This window comes from Monodon monoceros, unplaced genomic scaffold (assembly GCF_005190385.1).
Source record: "Monodon monoceros isolate NGI ecotype Baffin Bay Population unplaced genomic scaffold, NGI_Narwhal_1 Super_Scaffold_20, whole genome shotgun sequence".
Lineage (NCBI taxonomy): Eukaryota > Metazoa > Chordata > Mammalia > Artiodactyla > Monodontidae > Monodon > Monodon monoceros.
This window is the reverse complement of record NW_021703777.1, coordinates 135653584-135671221: the sequence shown is the minus strand read 5'-3', so window position 1 is coordinate 135671221 and position 17638 is coordinate 135653584. Positions and strand designations below refer to the sequence as shown.

General features: G+C 47.3%; 1 protein-coding gene across 4 annotated transcripts in view; it reads left to right on the top strand.

Annotated features, from left to right (window-relative positions):
- Window positions 1–2576: 2576 nt before the first annotated feature.
- RNF4 (ring finger protein 4) overlaps window positions 2577–17638 on the top strand; it is a 40613-nt gene continuing 25551 nt past the window's right edge. For all 4 annotated transcript variants that reach the window (XR_003795569.1, XM_029235091.1, XM_029235090.1 and 1 more), the window contains exon 1: window positions 2577–2633. The gene's annotated coding sequence lies outside the window, so the exon portion shown is untranslated. The remainder of the gene's footprint in view (window positions 2634–17638) is intronic.

The window sequence follows — 17638 nt, the reverse complement described above, 5'->3', positions numbered from 1 at the left end:
GCCCAGGGCCTGGACAGGAATGGAGTGATTCCCCTGGGTCCTCAGACCCATCACTGGACTGGAGGTGCGTGGCTGTGAGGACAGCCTGGCTGAGTGAAAGCCTGCTGGTGAATAAAGCACAGTATGCTACAGCTCTCAGGAGAGAGAATGGAAGCCCATGGGGTGCAAGGCAGTAAGAGAGGGGCTGGAAACTGCCAGGCGGATAGACGTCTCGGAGAGACCCCCCCACACCCTACATCCTCCTTGGGTCTGCAGAGGGGGGAGGCTGCACCCCAGGGCACATTCAGACTAAGAGGGTGGACATCTCAAAGGGACGAGAACAGACTAAAGACCAGCGTTCTCCCCCAATACTCTGAACTGTGTCAGAACCCCAGGACTTCCCCACAACTGAGGTTGGTAGAAAGAGGAATTTCCCACCCCCGTCAAATTAGAGCTGGGAGCAGATTAAATTTCATTAAAAAAAATAAACATGGCATTTCTTACACCCTGTGTTGTTATTCAAACCCATTTCATTTGATATCGAGGGAATACGTTGATGATGACCTGTCCCAAGAGAGGCTCTCAGGAGCTCTGAGGGCTTCAAAAGGGGAATTATTAGCTTCTATAACTGGCAATCCAAAATAGGGTAGACTTCAGGACATGCCTGATCCAGGAGCTCTGTCTCCAAGCTGGTAGCAGTTCCAACCTCACATGTCTGGAGGAAGAAGGACCATCTCTCCCTGGTAGTTCTCGTAGGAGGGAAACCTCTCTGTCCTCCAAGCCTTGTGCTCCAGTCTCACTGGCCTGGATTGAACATGCTCTGCTGAACCAGTTCCTGTAGTGGGAGAAGGTCTGCATGGGGGCTCTTGCAGCACATGGGGGGCCGAAGCAAGCACTGTGGCAGAGGGAGAGAATTACCCTTCACCTATCAGACTGGCCTCTGGAGCAGAGGGGAGAGGTGGTGGCTCAACAGACTCAGGGTGCTATTAGGAGTAATGCTGGTTGGCAATCCACAGGGTCCCCACCTGCCCTCCTGGACTGGGCAGCTGCTCAGAGCTGCCTTGAGAGCACCTGGGGCTTCGGCTCCATACAAACCCCAGTAGGGTCAGGTCTTGGGCCATCCCCTGAGTTTATGGGCTGAGGGCCAGCCTTGTGTGGTAAACTGATGGCAACAATGTCTCCCGGTATCCATGCTCCTTGCCTTGTGACCCCTGCCAAGGCAAGGAACAGAGTAGGAAATAGGCAGAGTCTATTTCCCCCAGTCCCTGAATCTGGGCTGACTTGCTTTGGCCAATAAGGTTCAACAGGGCTGGCTGTGCACCAGTTTAGAGCCTGGACCTAGGTGGCCTTGGAGGTCCCTCTTGTTCTCTACCTGGCCGCAGTGTGGGCATGTCCAGGGTGGCCTTGCTGGGATGACCTGGTTATTCTCAGAACAAGAGAGACAAGCTGGGCTCTCTTTTCTGGTTGCCAAATCCATGCCCAAGTCCAGTTCTGGGAGCTGAACTCAAGGAACCTACCACCAGATTCTCTAATCCCAATTCTGATATGCAGCCCCACCCAGGGCTGGCATGCACCTGTGTTCACAGTGTTGAGTCCTCCCGACTCCCACCTTCCCCGAGATAAGTACTGCTATTATCTCCATGCTACAGGCCAGGGAAACGTGAGACTTGCCTGAACCATGGAGCTGGGATTCAATCTCAGGCAGGAGGGATCCAGGGCCCACACTCTCTTCTTGATTCTGGGAGTTGCACCAGATGTCCCAGAGACCTCCAGGCTTTTGCCTGGGCCATGGCCCATTTCCCAAGACCGGGCTGGACCGGACCTGGGCGAGAAGAGTACTCCACGGGTTCAGTCCTTCCCTTCCTGACACCTATTGTCTTCGGGATAATCCAAACTCTTAGCCTGGCATGTGGGCCCTCCAAGGTCTGACTCGTGCCTTCCCCGACCCCAACCTCTCCCAACCTCTGAACCCGTGGCGCACTGGGCAGCCTCCAGTTTTCTGGACATGCTAGCCCACCTTTCCCCATCCAGGCTCCCTCTTCCTGGAACTCTCTCCTCCATTCTAGTCCTTTCAGTTCGCAGGTCGTTTCCTCCGGGGAGCCCTCCCAGACGTCCTGGTTGAGTGCCTCCTCCGGGATCCCGAAGATGGGCCGGGCTGTACTTCCCTCGCGTCTCCACCAACAGCCTGGCAGAGCCCGGGATCGCAGGGACCAGGCGCAGGCCCAGGGCCTGGCACGTCGTGGGGCGCGGGCGCCCGGAGGACCTGCAGATCCAGGCCGATAGTAGAGGCCCCAGGAAACCGGCTGGGAGAGGCGCGTCGGGCTCCGCGCCGCGAGCCGGGCAGCCGGAGCCCAGACCACGACTCCCGGGAGGCCTTGCGGGCCGAGGGGCGCCTACCGCTCTCTCGCGGGAAGTCATAAGCTTGAGCTCACGAGCGTGGGCGGAGCCGGAAGGAGGCCCATTTCAAAGTGGTAATAGATGGTTTCTTATCCAATAAGATTGAAAATATACCTCCTCAACCGGCCGACCACGGGAGTAGGGACAGCGGTGGCCAATAGGGACGCGCGGAGGGCGGAGCCGAGGTCTCCGGAGCGGAAGTGGGTCGCTGTTGAGGCGGCGGTGTCTTGTTGAGGGCTTCTCAGCGGCTTCCAAAGGTCCGTCCTCGCTTGGGTGCGTCGACCGCCGCGCCTGCCGAGCCTCACCAGCGCCAGGCAGGGCCAGACTTTGCGGGGAGGGGGCGGCAAGGCAGGGCCGGGCGGATTCGGGGTTCGGGCGGCTTCGCGGCCTGCGGAGGCCTCGGCGCCGCGGCCCAAGGAGCCGCCGTGGCGCGGCCGACCACGCTCGGGCCCCGACCTCCGACCGGGCCTCCCCGGGCCCGCGGGCCTGTTCGCCTGCCCGCCCGCCCCGCTCTCCGCGCAAGACTAGCTCGGCGCGGGGACGGAAGTGGGGAGGCCGCGCCGCGGGTGCCGGCCGCCCTGGCAGGCCGCGGGGCCTCGTCTTAGCGTCGCCGGGGAAACTGAGGCTGGGCGGGGAGGGACGCGCCCAAGGTCACTCGGAGGGCCGGGCGGGGCGCGGGGCGCGGGCCTGCGCCGGCGTTCGGGAAGACCGGGCGAGGGTTTGGTCCCCACCGAGACCGCCGCCTTTGTGTGCTCGCGCAGCCGCTCCGCCATCGCGGGCCTGCGAGTCGGCTTGGGCGGCCGGGCGGAGTCTCCTCCGGGCTAGGACGGGGCTGGGGCGCCCGCCGGGGGCAGATCTCAGGAGGTCCTCAGCTTCCGGGCGTTGGCCGGGCGCGTGGCCGCCGAGGCCTGCGGCCGAGACCCCCGCGGGCGCCTGGAGACAGGTGCCTGAAGCACAGAACTCAGTGGACGCCACTTTCCACCCTTTGACCCGTCGAGGGAGAAGGGGAGAGTTCAGATCCTTGGTAGGGGTTTTTGTGAGGTTTTGTGTAACTCCAGTCCCTTCCCATCGACGGTCACGGCCATACGTTCCTTGTGCTTCTGCGCCACGTCCTCGGAGCCAGACCTGGGGTCTCAGCTCTGCGGTCCTGCATTCGCTGAGGCTGCCTGAGTGGCCGGGGAGACCGAGGTGGTCTCCCCAAGGTCACAGCCTCGGTTCCCTGACTGCGGAGCTAGCTAGCCCTTTGAATTCAGTGACCAGGAGTTTGCTAATGAGAGGCAGAAACGTTGAAGGGAATCGTTTGGCTGTCTTTCTGGTGGTTTGTTTTTTGATGGATGGGGGGACATATTGGGTAGCTTTGTGTATGAGTTTGAGGTGAAATGGGAATATTCAAGTAGAAAGATGTGTAGCTGGCTTCTGTATTGCGTGAACTTGAGTTTCCAACTTTGACTCACATCTTGCTGTAATCCAGTATTTATAAACCTTTTTACAACGACGACTCCGCGCTCCCCGCCCCCCCGCACACCCGAGCTTTTTTACACGTTGTTTTCTTGATTGCCCACTCCAGGAAATTTTAATGCTGCTTTCACACTGTATGCCCTTTTTATGTGCTATATGCATGTTTACGCTTTGTACATAAAAAGAGGGGGCTTTTTTCGCCCCCTTTGAGAATGCGTACGTTAATTTTTTAAGCCATCATATTTTGAGGTCTTCTGCATGTCAAGCTTTCTGCTTGCACAAAAATAGGCATGGTACAGGCCCAGGAGCCAGAGTGGAGAGAGTGAGAGACATTCCCTGAGGTTGAAATATAAATGGTAGAAAGGTGGGACTGGAGAGGTAAGCAGGAACTAGATCACAAAAGGTCTCCGGTGTTCCTTCACAATAAGGAGTTCAGAAATTATCTTAAGGCCAGGTGGGAAATCACTAAATTGAGTTCTAAGCGGGGAAGTTAACAGGGTTAGGTTTGCGTTTTAGAAAAATCACTGTGCTATGAGAAGGATGGTTAGAAAGGTGGACAAAACTAGTGGCTTCAGGACCAGTTAGGAAGAGAGAAAAGGATAGCCTGGACCAGGGTAGTGACTAGTCACTGAACTTGGTAACGGTGATTGCCAGTCATGGCAGTTCTTCACTGGCTCTTTACTTAAAAGCTCTTAGCAAGGTCCATGTCCGGTAGTTTATACCCCTGCCAATTTTTGGAAATGTTTTGGGGTGCTACTCAATGAAATTATGTGCACAAGGTAATTGGTTTGTATGCTGTATAAAAATGGCTTTGTATGTTCTTGTGTATATGTTATCCATGTCTCATTTTGGAATGATTTACGTACATCTCTCACCGTCCCCAAATTAGGCATTTTTGAGGGATAAGGTGGCTCCTGTAGAATATTACAGGGTTGACTCTGTTATTGAGATATAATTCACATATGTGCTCTTCTAACTTATCTTTCTCAATAGCTTGTTTCCCAGCAGGACTTTGGGAATTTTAGAGCGAGGCATTTCGAGGTTTCCTGTCTGAGGAGGAAGGCCCAGAGCACAGATACGGACTTACTCTGAGGTCACAGTTCAAGTGTGAGAAAAACATATGAGGTTAAGTTGGAGGGTCCCACTATAGGGTTATGGAATCTACTTTGGAAGCATTTTTTTTTCCCCCGGCATAAATAAAAATTGGCAGGTTTATTGAATACCACATCATGCAGAGTAGGAGAGGCCTGGAAACATTTCAAAATGAGTATTATCAGTAGCCTGCCGGTGCAAAAGAGAAATTGTGACCATCATGCCTTCCTGTACTCTTTTGAAACCACATGGTTTCCTGGTGTATCCAGTAGGGTACATTAACTGTAGAATGTACCTCCAGATAGCTGAGTAAATTAGCTTGCTATATATATTTAGATTTGCTGGGCATACACAAATTTAAAATGAAAGAATGTCTTCTAAATGACATTATTATCTGCTAATGCCTTTTTGTTTTGGAATCATAATTTCTGGTTTTAGGAATGCGACTCAGTTGTCTGTAAGGGTTACTCTAGGTTTGTGATACCAAGTCTACTGTTTAGTAGTCTCTACCACTTACAAATCCACCCTGCCAGGTAGTTGTGGTTAGTTCCATTTTGTGTGTCCTGAAGCACAGGAAGGGCAGAGTCACTTGCCCAGGGTCACACATTTAGTAAGAAGAGACCTAGCATCTGGACCTCACGTTCCGTTGCCTTTGTTCCTTTTGCTGGACTTTGTTATGTCATTCACATTTTTCTGTGGTGGGAAAGCACAGGGCTGGTGTTTCTAGTAGCTTTAAATAGTGAAAATAAAACTTAAAAGTGGGGGATATTGTCTTTATTTTTATGTTTCTTTTTCAAGTAACGTTTACCCAGGAAGGGTCTGATTATAAATATTCTCAAGAAGCTGAATTTTCAGTGACTGCATTGTATTCCTGAAGACTCTAGTTATTTTTCGTGAGTCCCCCGCAACCCCCAACCCAAGGGGGTGGTCTTAGGACCTGGACATTTGTCTGTCTGCTGCACCTCCCCTCTTACTTCAGCCAAACTGTTGCTAAATTCTCCTGCTTGCTATAGCAGACCGGTATAAAATTTGCTTTCTTTCTAAGCACCTTCTTGATATTTTTCAGTTCTTAACTAATATTTAAGAACTTTTTGCTCTGGCCTCTTTTTCCAAGTTGAAAATGCCATGATGATCATCTGTTTTTAAGTCTTCCTTTGTTTCCTTATGGTGACTCTCTCTCTCTCTCGCTCTATCTATCTATACCTATATATATATTTTTTTTTTTTTTTTTTTTTTTTGCGGTACGCGGGCCTCTCACCGTTGTGGCCTCTCCCGTCGCGGAGCACAGGCTCCGGACGCGCAAGCTCAGCGGCCATGGCTCACGGGCCCAGCCTCACTGTGGCATGTGGGATCTTCCCGGACCGGGGCACGAACCCGTGTCCCCTGCATCGGCAGGTGGACTCTCAACCACTGCGCCACCAGGGAAGCCCAAGGTGACTATATTTTTACTTGCAATGTCAGTCTCCAGTTTTCTCATCTCTGAAAGTCATCCTTTTTTCCCCCCTCTCAAAAACACTTTATGCTATCTTTTCTAAGTATTTGCCATCTCTTTCAAGCATCTAATGAGCTTGGTAATTTAATTTCAATGGGAAAAATCATTATTTTTCACCCTGTTTGTGCCAAGTGGTGTGCAAAGAAGAGGGCATGCCCTGATCAGTATTTGACATAGAGTTATGTTTAGCATACTTGTACAGTAGAAGAAATTTAGGGTCAGGAGTGAGAGAAATGTAAGTAACATTTCTTTGAGGTAGGCCTTGAACAATGAGGAGTTCCCCAAAGTGGAATGGGGGTAGGGGAACCTTTGCAGGCAAGGCAACAGCATGTATCAAATTATGGTGCTGTGATAGGAAAGAGCATGGAGTTGATACATCCAGGGTACCTGAAGTAAGGTACAGTCAGTTCTGCTTTAAACACTTGTTTGGAAGCATGGATTTGTTCCAGTGGGATTGATACTTTAGGAAACAAGTTGAATATAACGGGAATATTGAGTTTAGTGTGCATAATTTCATCTATGGGTAATAGGTAAACAGAAAATTGAACTCAGCTGAACCAAGCCATGTAGACTATACACACTTCAGACATCCACCAGCTGTCTCAGTTGACTGTGCCATGAGCTACACCCTGTGCATGTCTCTTGTTACAACACTCACCCTATTTCCCAATAACTCATGAGCTGCAGACCTGGTTAAGTGCCATAGTTGTAGTATATATGCATTTCTTAACCATTTAATTTGTCAAACTGTGCTGTCATTTTTGTTAGGTTTTTGTTAGCTTCTTACCGTGTGTGTAAGTTTACCATCTTAAGTTTTTGGGTGTTATACCCCTAATTCCACTTTTTCCCTTAAACCCTGTGGACTTTTTGTGTCGTATGGTGATTTTTAGGAAAACATACGTCTGTAACTACAAATGAGGCCAGACGGGTGAGTTGTTGGCTATACACGTGAAGGCAATGGGTTCGATCATTTTGGAACATTTGCAATTTTCTTGGACCTCTTGGAGTCTGGCCGATTTTTTTGAGCTACCACGTGAAGCTTTTAACTTCCTCTGGCCCACTTAATGTTCTTCCTACTGCTTTCCTGCTTTTTCTCTTAGAACATTCCCAACATTCCCTTTATAATAGGTGCTTGCTGTCCTGGGAGCCAAAGACCATTGACTTAATATTTTACTTTCTAGGGAGAGAGTTGAAGAGAAGAGGATCTGGATTCCACTGCCAAGATTAATGCCTTTAGAGAATTGGGTTTGGCTAGCCATTTGGTGACTGCATGCATCCATTCATTAGCCAGCGCGCTTGTGCAACCGCCTGAGTGGAAGGCTGTGCCTTGTGCTACGGAGCTCTGGGGGCAGTACTATTTGAGACCAGCTCCCCTCTTATGCAGATGAGGGAATTCCCTCTGTGGGGCGCTGCTGGGCTGCCCTTTGCTGTAGGTATACCAGCATTTATAAGCTTCTGCCTCCCCGCTGCCACCGCCACTACAGTCTGCACGTCGGCTCTGTTTAGTGGCTCTTGGTTTACTCCACACACATACACCCCACCCCACCCCAGCCCAGGTTCATGATTCAGTAGAAGCAGCTAAGATTCCTAGCTTTGTGCTTGGGTGCCATCCACACAGGCGCAGCATGCCTGCCTCCTGTGAGTTTTAGAGTTGGAGATTGTTAATGGCCTCAGCACCTGAGGTCAATTTGTCCCCTTGGCCTCTGGTATCTTTTCAACCTCTGGTGGAAATCTTAGGTTTCCTTCATTATATTACCCTTGCTCCTGGCCCCCAGCAATTGCCTTGTTTGTATCACCGGCCTGCTCCAGAGCCCAGACCACTGTGACTGAAAGAAAATTAGAAGTTAGGGGTCAGAGAGGTGGAGAGGCCACTCGGCTTTGCTTCTGTGCTATGCCAGAGAAACCCTTCTGCAAAGGAGTAGTTAATAGGACCAAGTAGGCAGCTTCTGAGCTGCCAAAATTAGTTGGTTGAATTTGGTGTCTATTAATATCCCTCCCAGTTGTGAAAATCCTCCAAATCAATCACTGATACAGCCTCATCAGACGTGGCCGTGAGAGAAGTAAGGTGCCCTTCCCGCCTGCACCCCTCCACCGCCACCCCCGCCCCCAGGCTCCAGGGGTTTCATTGACAAAAGGGTCAACCTAGTATTTGGGAGGAATTGATCATAAACCTGCATGTGAAGCTGTGGAGAGATTTCTAAGAACAGTGTCGCTGAGTAGAGAATGAGCCAAGGTCCTCTTTGGCTGTGTTAGAGTCGTAGGTGTGTCCTGCAGATCCCAGGACATGGGGGAGACTGAGGGTCCCAATACAGGTGAGCTCTTTACAGGTGTTTCTGGGGCTGTACCCACTGCAGAGTGTTTCTGAGTACTCGACTAAATCCTATTTAAACTAGGAAAAAAGCATTAGGTGAAGTTTATTTTTTAATTTTTTTGTTGTGGTAAAATATATATAACGTAAAATAGACGGTTTATAACCACTTTTAGGTGTTCGGTGGCATTAGGTAAATTCACATTGTTGTGCAACCATCACCATCTATCTCCAGAACTTTTTTCATCTTCCCAGACAGAAACTCTGTATTCATTAAAGGATAACTCCCTGTTTGCCCTTCCCCTAGTCCCTGGCAATCACCATTCTACTTCTGTCTCTGAATTTGATGTCTTGGGACCTCACATAAGAGGAATTATGCAATGTTTGCCCTTTTGTGTCTTATTTCACTAAGCATAATGTCTTCAGGGTTCATCCATGTTGCAGCAGGTATCAGAATTTTCTTTTTAAGGCTGAATAATATTCTTTTTACTGTGGATTTTTTTTCTCATCATTTTAAAAAAGCTGAGGTTCATTCTTAATTCTGGAGCCTTGTACCTCAAGACCTGAATCGCAAACAAAAGTAGAACATCGCTATGCCCAAAGAGCTGTTCTTTTTCTCTAGTAGAAGCAAAAGGCAATCCTTGATGGGTCCTTTGTTTGGAGAAAAGGAAAGAACTTCCCTGAGTGACAAATCACTGAGCAGGTGTGAAGTCTCCTTGGCTCTGGTGCCCCTTTCAGGCTTCTGAGACTGACTGCTTCATCAGGGTCATAAGATTAATGTGTGAAAGACCCAGTTACTGTCTCTCAGCTTAGTTAGCTGCTTTCTGTTTTTGCCAGATCTAGTCTAGTCCCTGCAAAAACCTCAGGGGAGATCGGTGGTTGAGGCTGCTGAGCCTCCTTTAGGAATAAATAACTGGGAGAGGGTTGCCCCACTGCCTCTGTGCTGGCTCGTCAGCTTCCTTTAAGCCTAAGCAGGAGTGATTAGCTACATCCTGCCAAGTCTTTTCTGGAAATGAATTAAGCCTTGCTGAGAGCCGGAAACATTTGTTGCACTTCTTCCTGGGGCTGAAAGTTTGCTCTCATCTAGTAGCACTCACTCTTGTAAGAAGAGCTATGGTTTCTGGCTTTTCTGATGTAATCCATATTTATTACTTGATTTATTGATTGTCTTTCCACTTAGAGTATATGCTCCAGGAGTGTGTCTCTCTTTTAAAAAATAAATAAATAAATAAATTTATTTGTTTATTTATATATTTGGCTGTGTTGGGTCTTTGTTGCTACGCACGGGCTTTCTCTAGTTGCAGTGAGTGGGGGCTACTCTTTGTTGCGGTGCGCGGGCTTCTCATTGCAGTGGCTTCTCTTGTGGAGCATGGGCTCTAGGCACATGGGCATCAGTATTTGTGACACGTGGGCTCAGTAGTTGTGGCACACGGGCTTAGTTGCTCCGCGGCATGTGAGATCTTCCTGGACCAGGGCTTGAACCCGTGTCCCCTCCATTGGCAGGCCAATTCTTAACCACTGCGTCACCAGGGAAGCCCCAGGAATGTCTCTTGTTTGCCATTATATGTCTAGCCCCTGAAGTAGTGTCTGACCAGAGTAGGCACCTGTACATAGTTGCTGAATTACTCAGATGATAGAGTGCCTCCAGGGTGCTGGGAACCTACTGGGCCCTTTGATTCATCATCACGGCTGCAAGGTAAGGGATATTTTTCTGACATTGAAGATGATAAAACTGAGACATGGAGATCAAGTATTTGTGCAGGGCTCTGGAGCTCATTTGGCCAGTCTCATCATTGCTGTCTATACCATGCACCCTCCTTTGTATAACAAGCAAGACGTTCATATTTTTCTTAAGTACTAAGATCTGGATGTTGATGTGACAGTGGCATCAAAGTTCATTTAAGAAGCTTTGAAGGGAATTCCCTGGCAGTCCAGTTGTTAGAACTCCGCACTTTCACTGCCTAGGGCTCGGGTTCGATCCCTGGTTGGAGAACTAAGATCCCACAAGCCGCGAGGTGCAGCCAAAATAATAAAAAGGAGAGACGTGACCTAGACGGTTGGTACTAGCCAGTGCCTAATCAGTTGCTGGTAGATTGGCATCACCCTGATGAGATTCTATGGGATTTAGGCTTTTCTCTGCCTTTACCATGCCAATGTGAAGGGGCTGCCCCGGCCACTTCAGTCGGACTCGCTCTGCTTGTATCCCAGAATGGCCATTTATGAGTTTACAGTGAGATCTGCTTTATAGTTGCCCCACAGAATGAGTGAGTGACCCAGTGTGTCTGAGTATCCTCCCCCGGAAGGAAAATGCGTAAGGAGCCACCTTAGAATCCAGATTGTCTGGGGCTTGTGGAAGCAGTGCCAGGGAGTTTGGTCTCAGATTTTCAGTGAGTGATTGTATCAGCCTCGGCTGCCCTGGCTTGTGTGAGGGCTCTGTGTGCCTGCCGTGGGGCTGGGCTGGACAGAGCTGCTCATCCAGACATCTCCGTTGGACTCGCTGCATAGTTGCTGCTTCCTTCTGTTTCTGGTGCACCCCTCCTCCTCCCCTTTTCTGCTGACTCTTCCTTTCTTGGCTTGTGGGAAAACTGGTGGGAGATTCGGTGACAGAATCCGGCTCTAGTCTAACACTGCCAAACAGTCTGTTTCTAACCATCATGTGTGTAGACGTACACATATAATCACATCCACATAGGCGTCACATATATATGATTACGTGTGTCACACTCCTAACTAGAGTTGGGGGAGGTATCATCTTTAGTGTCCGTAATAGCTTCCTGGGAAGAAAAATCAGCCTCTAACAGTAACATCACAATTGAGTAGACCATTAAATTTGTAAGAACACTGAAGGTACTAACCTCACCAACCCCCCTCCCATCTAGTCAGGGGCCTCACGTCTTTCCACCACCTCCAAGCCACACAGCTTTCTTCTTGCTTGGGTTCCTCTAAGTCTCCACGCAGGTCTGCATTCTGACTTGTCCAGTTTCCCTTTGGTCCTCAGCGCCCAGGTGCCACAGTCTCCAGATGCATCTCTGTCTGAAACCCTTGATGGCCCTGCCCCTTGGGGTGTGGGTTAGGAGGCCTGTGGTGTTGCGTCACGCCACTGTGTGGCCCTTAGTTCTCGCTGCTGACACAGTACGTGTCTAGGGCAGATAATTCCTCTCCCCTTCGATGCCCTGCTGCCCACCCGATTTGTTTGTTAAATAACTCCGGTCACTTTCTGGCCTCATCTTCAGTGTCACTTCCTCCGGGCAGCCCAGCTTGGCCCTCAGTAACAGTTTGGGCCTCCGCTTGCTTGGTCGACAGTGTCCAGCTGCCTGTGGCCGGCTCACTGCCCTCGTTCTGGTTCTCCTGCCTGTTTACTGCTGCTTTCTCCTTGAAATGCCAGCTTTTGTCTAACTGATACCTCCAAGTTCTCCAAGCTTTGTTTCTGGCTTTTTATTCTCTTTACAGGCTTCTTTTTTCTCTACCTGAGTCCCCAGATTTTAACACAGATTCTAGAACCTCCACCTCTACCCTAGTTATCTCTCCTGAGTTTTTCAGCTACGTTTGGACCTTTCTACTTGGATACCCCACATGCAGCATTTCTAAAACTAAAACTGTCTACCCTTGACACCTGTTTCTATTTATCCCTTCTCTAGCCCGGTTTCATGGCATTACTACCATGGAATAACCAGTTAGACACCTTGGCGTGGGTTGGTCTCCCCTCACCCTCCTGTCAGAGCTTTCGGGATTCCTGACATCTGGCCTTCTTGACCATTCCCAGTGCCAAGCTCTACCCCAGGTCTTTTCTTAGTGGCAGGGACAACATTTACCACTCCTCTCTCACCTCCAAGCCTTCAGTAAACATGAGCATCTGCTTTGGGCAAGAGGTGAGCTAGGTACAAAGTATCCTCTGTGGCACTTACATCAAGTGAGGGCATGCTGGGACTTCCCTGGTGGAACAGTGGTTAAGAATCCACCTGCCAATGCAGGGGACACGGGTTTGATCCTTGCTCCCAGAAGATCCCACATGCTGTGGAGCAACTAAGCCCGTGCACCACAACTGCTGAGCCTGTGCTCTAGAGCCCTCAAGCCACAACTACTGAAGCCTGCGTGCCTAGAGCCCGTGCTCCACAACAGAGAAGCCACCACAGTGAGAAGCCACACACTGCAACAAAGAGTAGCCCCCGCTTGCTGCAACTAGAGAAAGCCCGGGTGCAGAAATGGAGACCCAATGCAGCCAAAAATAAATTAAAAAAAAAAAAAGTGAGATCTTGCTGAATGACTGCAGTTTGCTTTGGAAACCAAGGGGTGGTGGGGCCATTTGCTAAGATGGAGTGCTGGCACGTTAGGAGTTTCTTTCTGGACACACTAAATTTGAGGAACCTGGAAAACATCTGTGTTCCATATTGTTTCTGGAATTAATACATCTGATTCTGGCTTAAATTTGTTTAAGACTGGGGGGCTTCTGGCATCAGACTGCCCTGGTTTAAATCTAGGCTCTGGTGTTTACTCGGTGTGGACTTCGGGCAAGTTACTTAACCCCTGGTCATCCTTAGCTCCCTTGTGTGTGAAATGGTGATCATAGTAGTACCTGCCTCCTTGTTGGGTGAGAGGAGGATTACAGGAGATGGTGCTTGGAAAGTGCTTAGTGTCTTGAACGTAGAGGTGGCCTCTGAGTTTTAGCTATTGTTAATTTTATTGTTCTGGTGACCTCTATTAACCTGCATGATCCGGAACCCTTTGCAGTTGGCGAGAGCCACTTTTCCCATGACCCCTAGCCTCTCTGTTCACACACTGCACTTCCATGTCCCCAAACTGGTCTGCTGGGAATGCCCCGCCGGCCCCCCCCAACCCCCCCGCATCTTCCCACCTTCCCACCTCCATTCTCTGGTGAAATCCAGCCCCTTGGCAGATTTCCCTAAGGCGGCCAGCCTTCCAAGTTTTTATGTCGTCTGACCACTGACCTTTATTATCCCCTAAAGAAAAACACAGATATGGAACAAATTGCTAGTTGGCATTGGGCATGGGAGGGCGTGGCAGAATCTGGAGAATGAGGAAGCTCTGGGAAGCAGCCGCTGGGGCTGAGGAGGCTGGTTTCAGAGAGCAGGGAGGGTGTGCAAGCTGAGGAATGGGGGCCCCTCCAGATGGTTGCAGGACATGTCTTTAATGACCATATTTGAAAACCTAAAAATTAAACAAGTAGGAGGCAAGAGGCTTATGGAGCAACCAAGGTATGTACATTAAATTATTTCCCTTTGCTCAGCGGACCTATCTCTCCCTCCTCTGTCAGTGACATTTTTATCAGATTTTTCTCAATTCTAAGAGACACCACTGAGATAGATAAGGTTTCCCCCAAAAGCTGCATCATGGCTGTATACTCAAACATAAGATACTTCTTGTGGTTAGCAACAGGAAGTACGGCGGATCTGGGACTATATGTGATCTGGTCTTGTGAGTCCTAAGTGACTGTTGAGGTGTTCAGAACACCTGGCTTGAACACCTTCTGTTTAAGCCAGGTGTTCTGCCCTGCAAACTGGATCTGTACCAGTTTTCTAGGTTCCACATATATGCATTAATGTACAGTATTTGTTTTTCTCTTTCTGACTTACTCCACTCTGTTTGACAGTCTCTGGATTCATCCATGTCTCTACAAATGACCCAATTTCATTCCTTTTTATGGCTGAGTAATATTCCATCGTATATATGTACCACATCTTCTTTATCCATTTGTCTGTCAGTGGGCATTTAGGTTGCTTCCATGACCTGGCTATTGTAAATAGTGCTGCAGTGAACATTGCGGTGTATGTGTCTTTTTGAATTATGGTTTTCTCTGGGTATATGCCCAGTAGTGGGATTGCTGGGTCATATGGTAATTCTGTTTTTAGTTTTTTAAGGAACCTCCATAGTGGCTGTATCAATTTACATTCCCACCAACAGTGCAAGAGGGTTTCCTTTTCTCCACACCCTCTCCAGCATTTGTTGTTTGTGGATTTTCTGATGATGCCCATTCTTACCGGTGTGAGGTGATACCTCATTGTAGTTTTGATTTGCATTTCTCTAATAATTAGTGATGTTGAGTAGCTTTTCATGTGCTTCTTGATCATCTGTATGTCCTCTTTGGATAAATGTCTATTTAGGCCTTCTGCCCATTTTTGGATTGGGTTGTTTGTTTTTTTGATATTGAGCTGTGTGAGCTGTTTATATATTTTGGAGATTCATCCTTTGTCCGTTGATTCATTTGCAAATATTTTCTCCCATTCTGAGGTTGTCTTTTCATCTTGTTTGTAGTTTCCTTTGCTTTGCAAAAGGTTTTAAGTTTCATTAGGTCCCATTTGTTTATTTTTGTTTTTATTTCCATTACTCGAGGAGGTGGATCAAAAAACATCTTGCTGTGATTTATGTCAGAGTATTCTTCCTATGTTTTCCTCTAAGAGTTTTATGGTGTCTGGCCTTACATTTAGGTCTTTAATCCATTTTGAGGTTTTTTTTGTGTGTATGGTGTTAGGGAGTGTTCTAATTTCATTCTTTTACATTTAGCTGTCCAGTTTTCCTTATTGAAGGAAACCACTTATTGAAGCGGTCGCCTTTTCTCCATTGTATATTCTTGCCTCCTTTATCAAAGATAAGGTGACCATATGTGTGTGGGTTTATCTCTGGGCTTTCTCTCCTGTTCCATTGATCTATATTTCTGTTTTTGTGCCAGTACCATACTGTCTTGATTACTGTAGCTTTGTAGTATAGTCTGAAGTTAGGGAGTCTGATTCCTCCAGCTCTGTTTTTTTCCCTCAAGACTGCTTTGGCTATTCGGGGTCTTTTGTGTCTCCATACAAATTTTAAGATTTTTTGTTCTAGTTCTGTGAAAAATGCCATTGGTAATTTGTTAGGGATGGCATTGAACCTGTAAATTGCTTTGTGTAGTATAGTCATTTTCACAGTATTGATTCTTCCAATCCAAGAACATGGTATATTTCTCCATCTGTTTGTATCATCTTTGATTTCTTTAATCATTGTCTTATACTTTTCTACATACAGGTCTTTTTTCTCCCTAGGTAGGTTTATTCCTAGGTGTTTTATTCTTTTTGTTGCAGTGGTAAATGGGGGTGTTTTCTTAATTTCTTTTTCAGATTTTTCATCATTAGTGTATAGGAATGCAGGAGATTTCTGTGCATTAATTTTGTATCCTGCTACTTTACCAAATTCATTGATTAGCTCTCGTAGTTTTCTAGTGGCATCTTTAGGATTCTTTATGTATAGTATCATGTCATCTGCATCAGTGACAGTTTTACTTTTTCTTTTCCAATTTGTATTCCTTTTATTTCTTCTTCTTCTGTGATTGCCGTGGCTTGGACTTCCAAAACTATGTTGAATAACAGTGGTGGGAGTGGACATCCTTCTCTTGTTCCTGATCTTAGAGGAAATGCTTTCTGTTTTCCACCATTGAGAATGATGTTTGCTCTGGGTTTGTCGTATATGGCCTTTACTATGTTGAGGTACGTTCCCTTTATGCCCACTTTCTGGAGAGTTTTTATCATAAATGGGTGTTGAATTTTGTCAAAAGCTTTTTCTGCATCTATTGAGATGATCATATGGTTTTTACCCTTCAATTTGTTAATATGGTGTATCACATTGATTGATTTGCATATATTGAAGAATCCTTGCATCCGTGGGATACATCCCACTTGATCATGGTGTATGATCCTTTTAATGTGTTGTTGGATTCTGTTTACTAGTATTTTGTTGAGGATTTTTGCGTGTATATTTGTCAGTGATATTGATCTGTAATTTCCTTTTTTTGTAGCGTCTTTGTCTGGTTTTGGTATCAGGGTGATGGTGGCTTCATAGAATGAGTTTGGGAGTGTTCCTTCCTCTGCAATTTTTTGGAAGAGTTTGAGAAGGATGGGTGTTAGCTCTTCTCTAAATGTTTGATAGAATTCACCTGTGAAGCCATCTGGTCCTGGACTTTTGTTTGTGGAAGATTTTTAATCACAGTTTCAATTTCATTAGTTGTGATTAGTCTGTTCATATTTTCTAATTCTTCCTGTTTCAACCTTTTTTTTTTTTTTTTTGCGGTACGCGGGCCTCTCACTGTTGTGGCCTCTCCTGTTGCAGAGCGCAGGCTCAGTGGCCGTGGTTCACAGGCCTAACCGCTCCGCGGCATGTGGGATCTTCCCGGACCGGGGCACGAAGCCGCGTCCCCTGCATCGGCAGGTGGACTCTCAACCACTGCGCCACCAGGGAAACCCCCTGGTTCGATCTTGAACGTTTGTACCTTTCTAAGAATTTGTCCATTTCTTCCAGGTTGTCCATTTTATTGGCATAGAGTTGCTTGTAGTAGTCTCTTAGGATGCTTTGTATTTCTGTGGTGTCTGTTGTAACTTCTCCTTTTTCATTTCTAACTTTATTGATTTGAGTCCTCTCTCTCTTTTTCTTGATGAATCTGGCTAATGGTTTATCACTTTTGTTTATCTTCTCAAAGAACCAGCTTTTAGTTTTATTGAACTTTGCTATTGTTTTCTTTGTTTCTATTTCATTTATTTCTGCTCTGATCTTTATGATTTTTTTCCTTCTACTAACTTCGGGTTTTGTTTGTTCTTCTTTCTCTAGTTTCTTTAGGTGTAAAGTTAGATTGTTTATTTGAGATTTTGCTTGTTTCTTGAGGTAGGCTTGTATTGCTATAAACTTACCTCTTAGAACTGCTTTTGCTGCATCCCATAGGTTTTGGATCGTCGTATTTTCGTTGTCTATTGTCTCTAGGTATTTTTTGATTTCCTCTTTGATTTCTTAAGTGATCTCTTGGTTATTTAGTAATGTACTGTTTAGCCTTCATGTGTTTGTGTTTTTTACATTTTTTCCCCTGTAATTGATTTCTAATCTCATGGTGTGGTCAGAAAAGATGCTTGATATGATTTCAGTTTTCTTAAATTTACTGA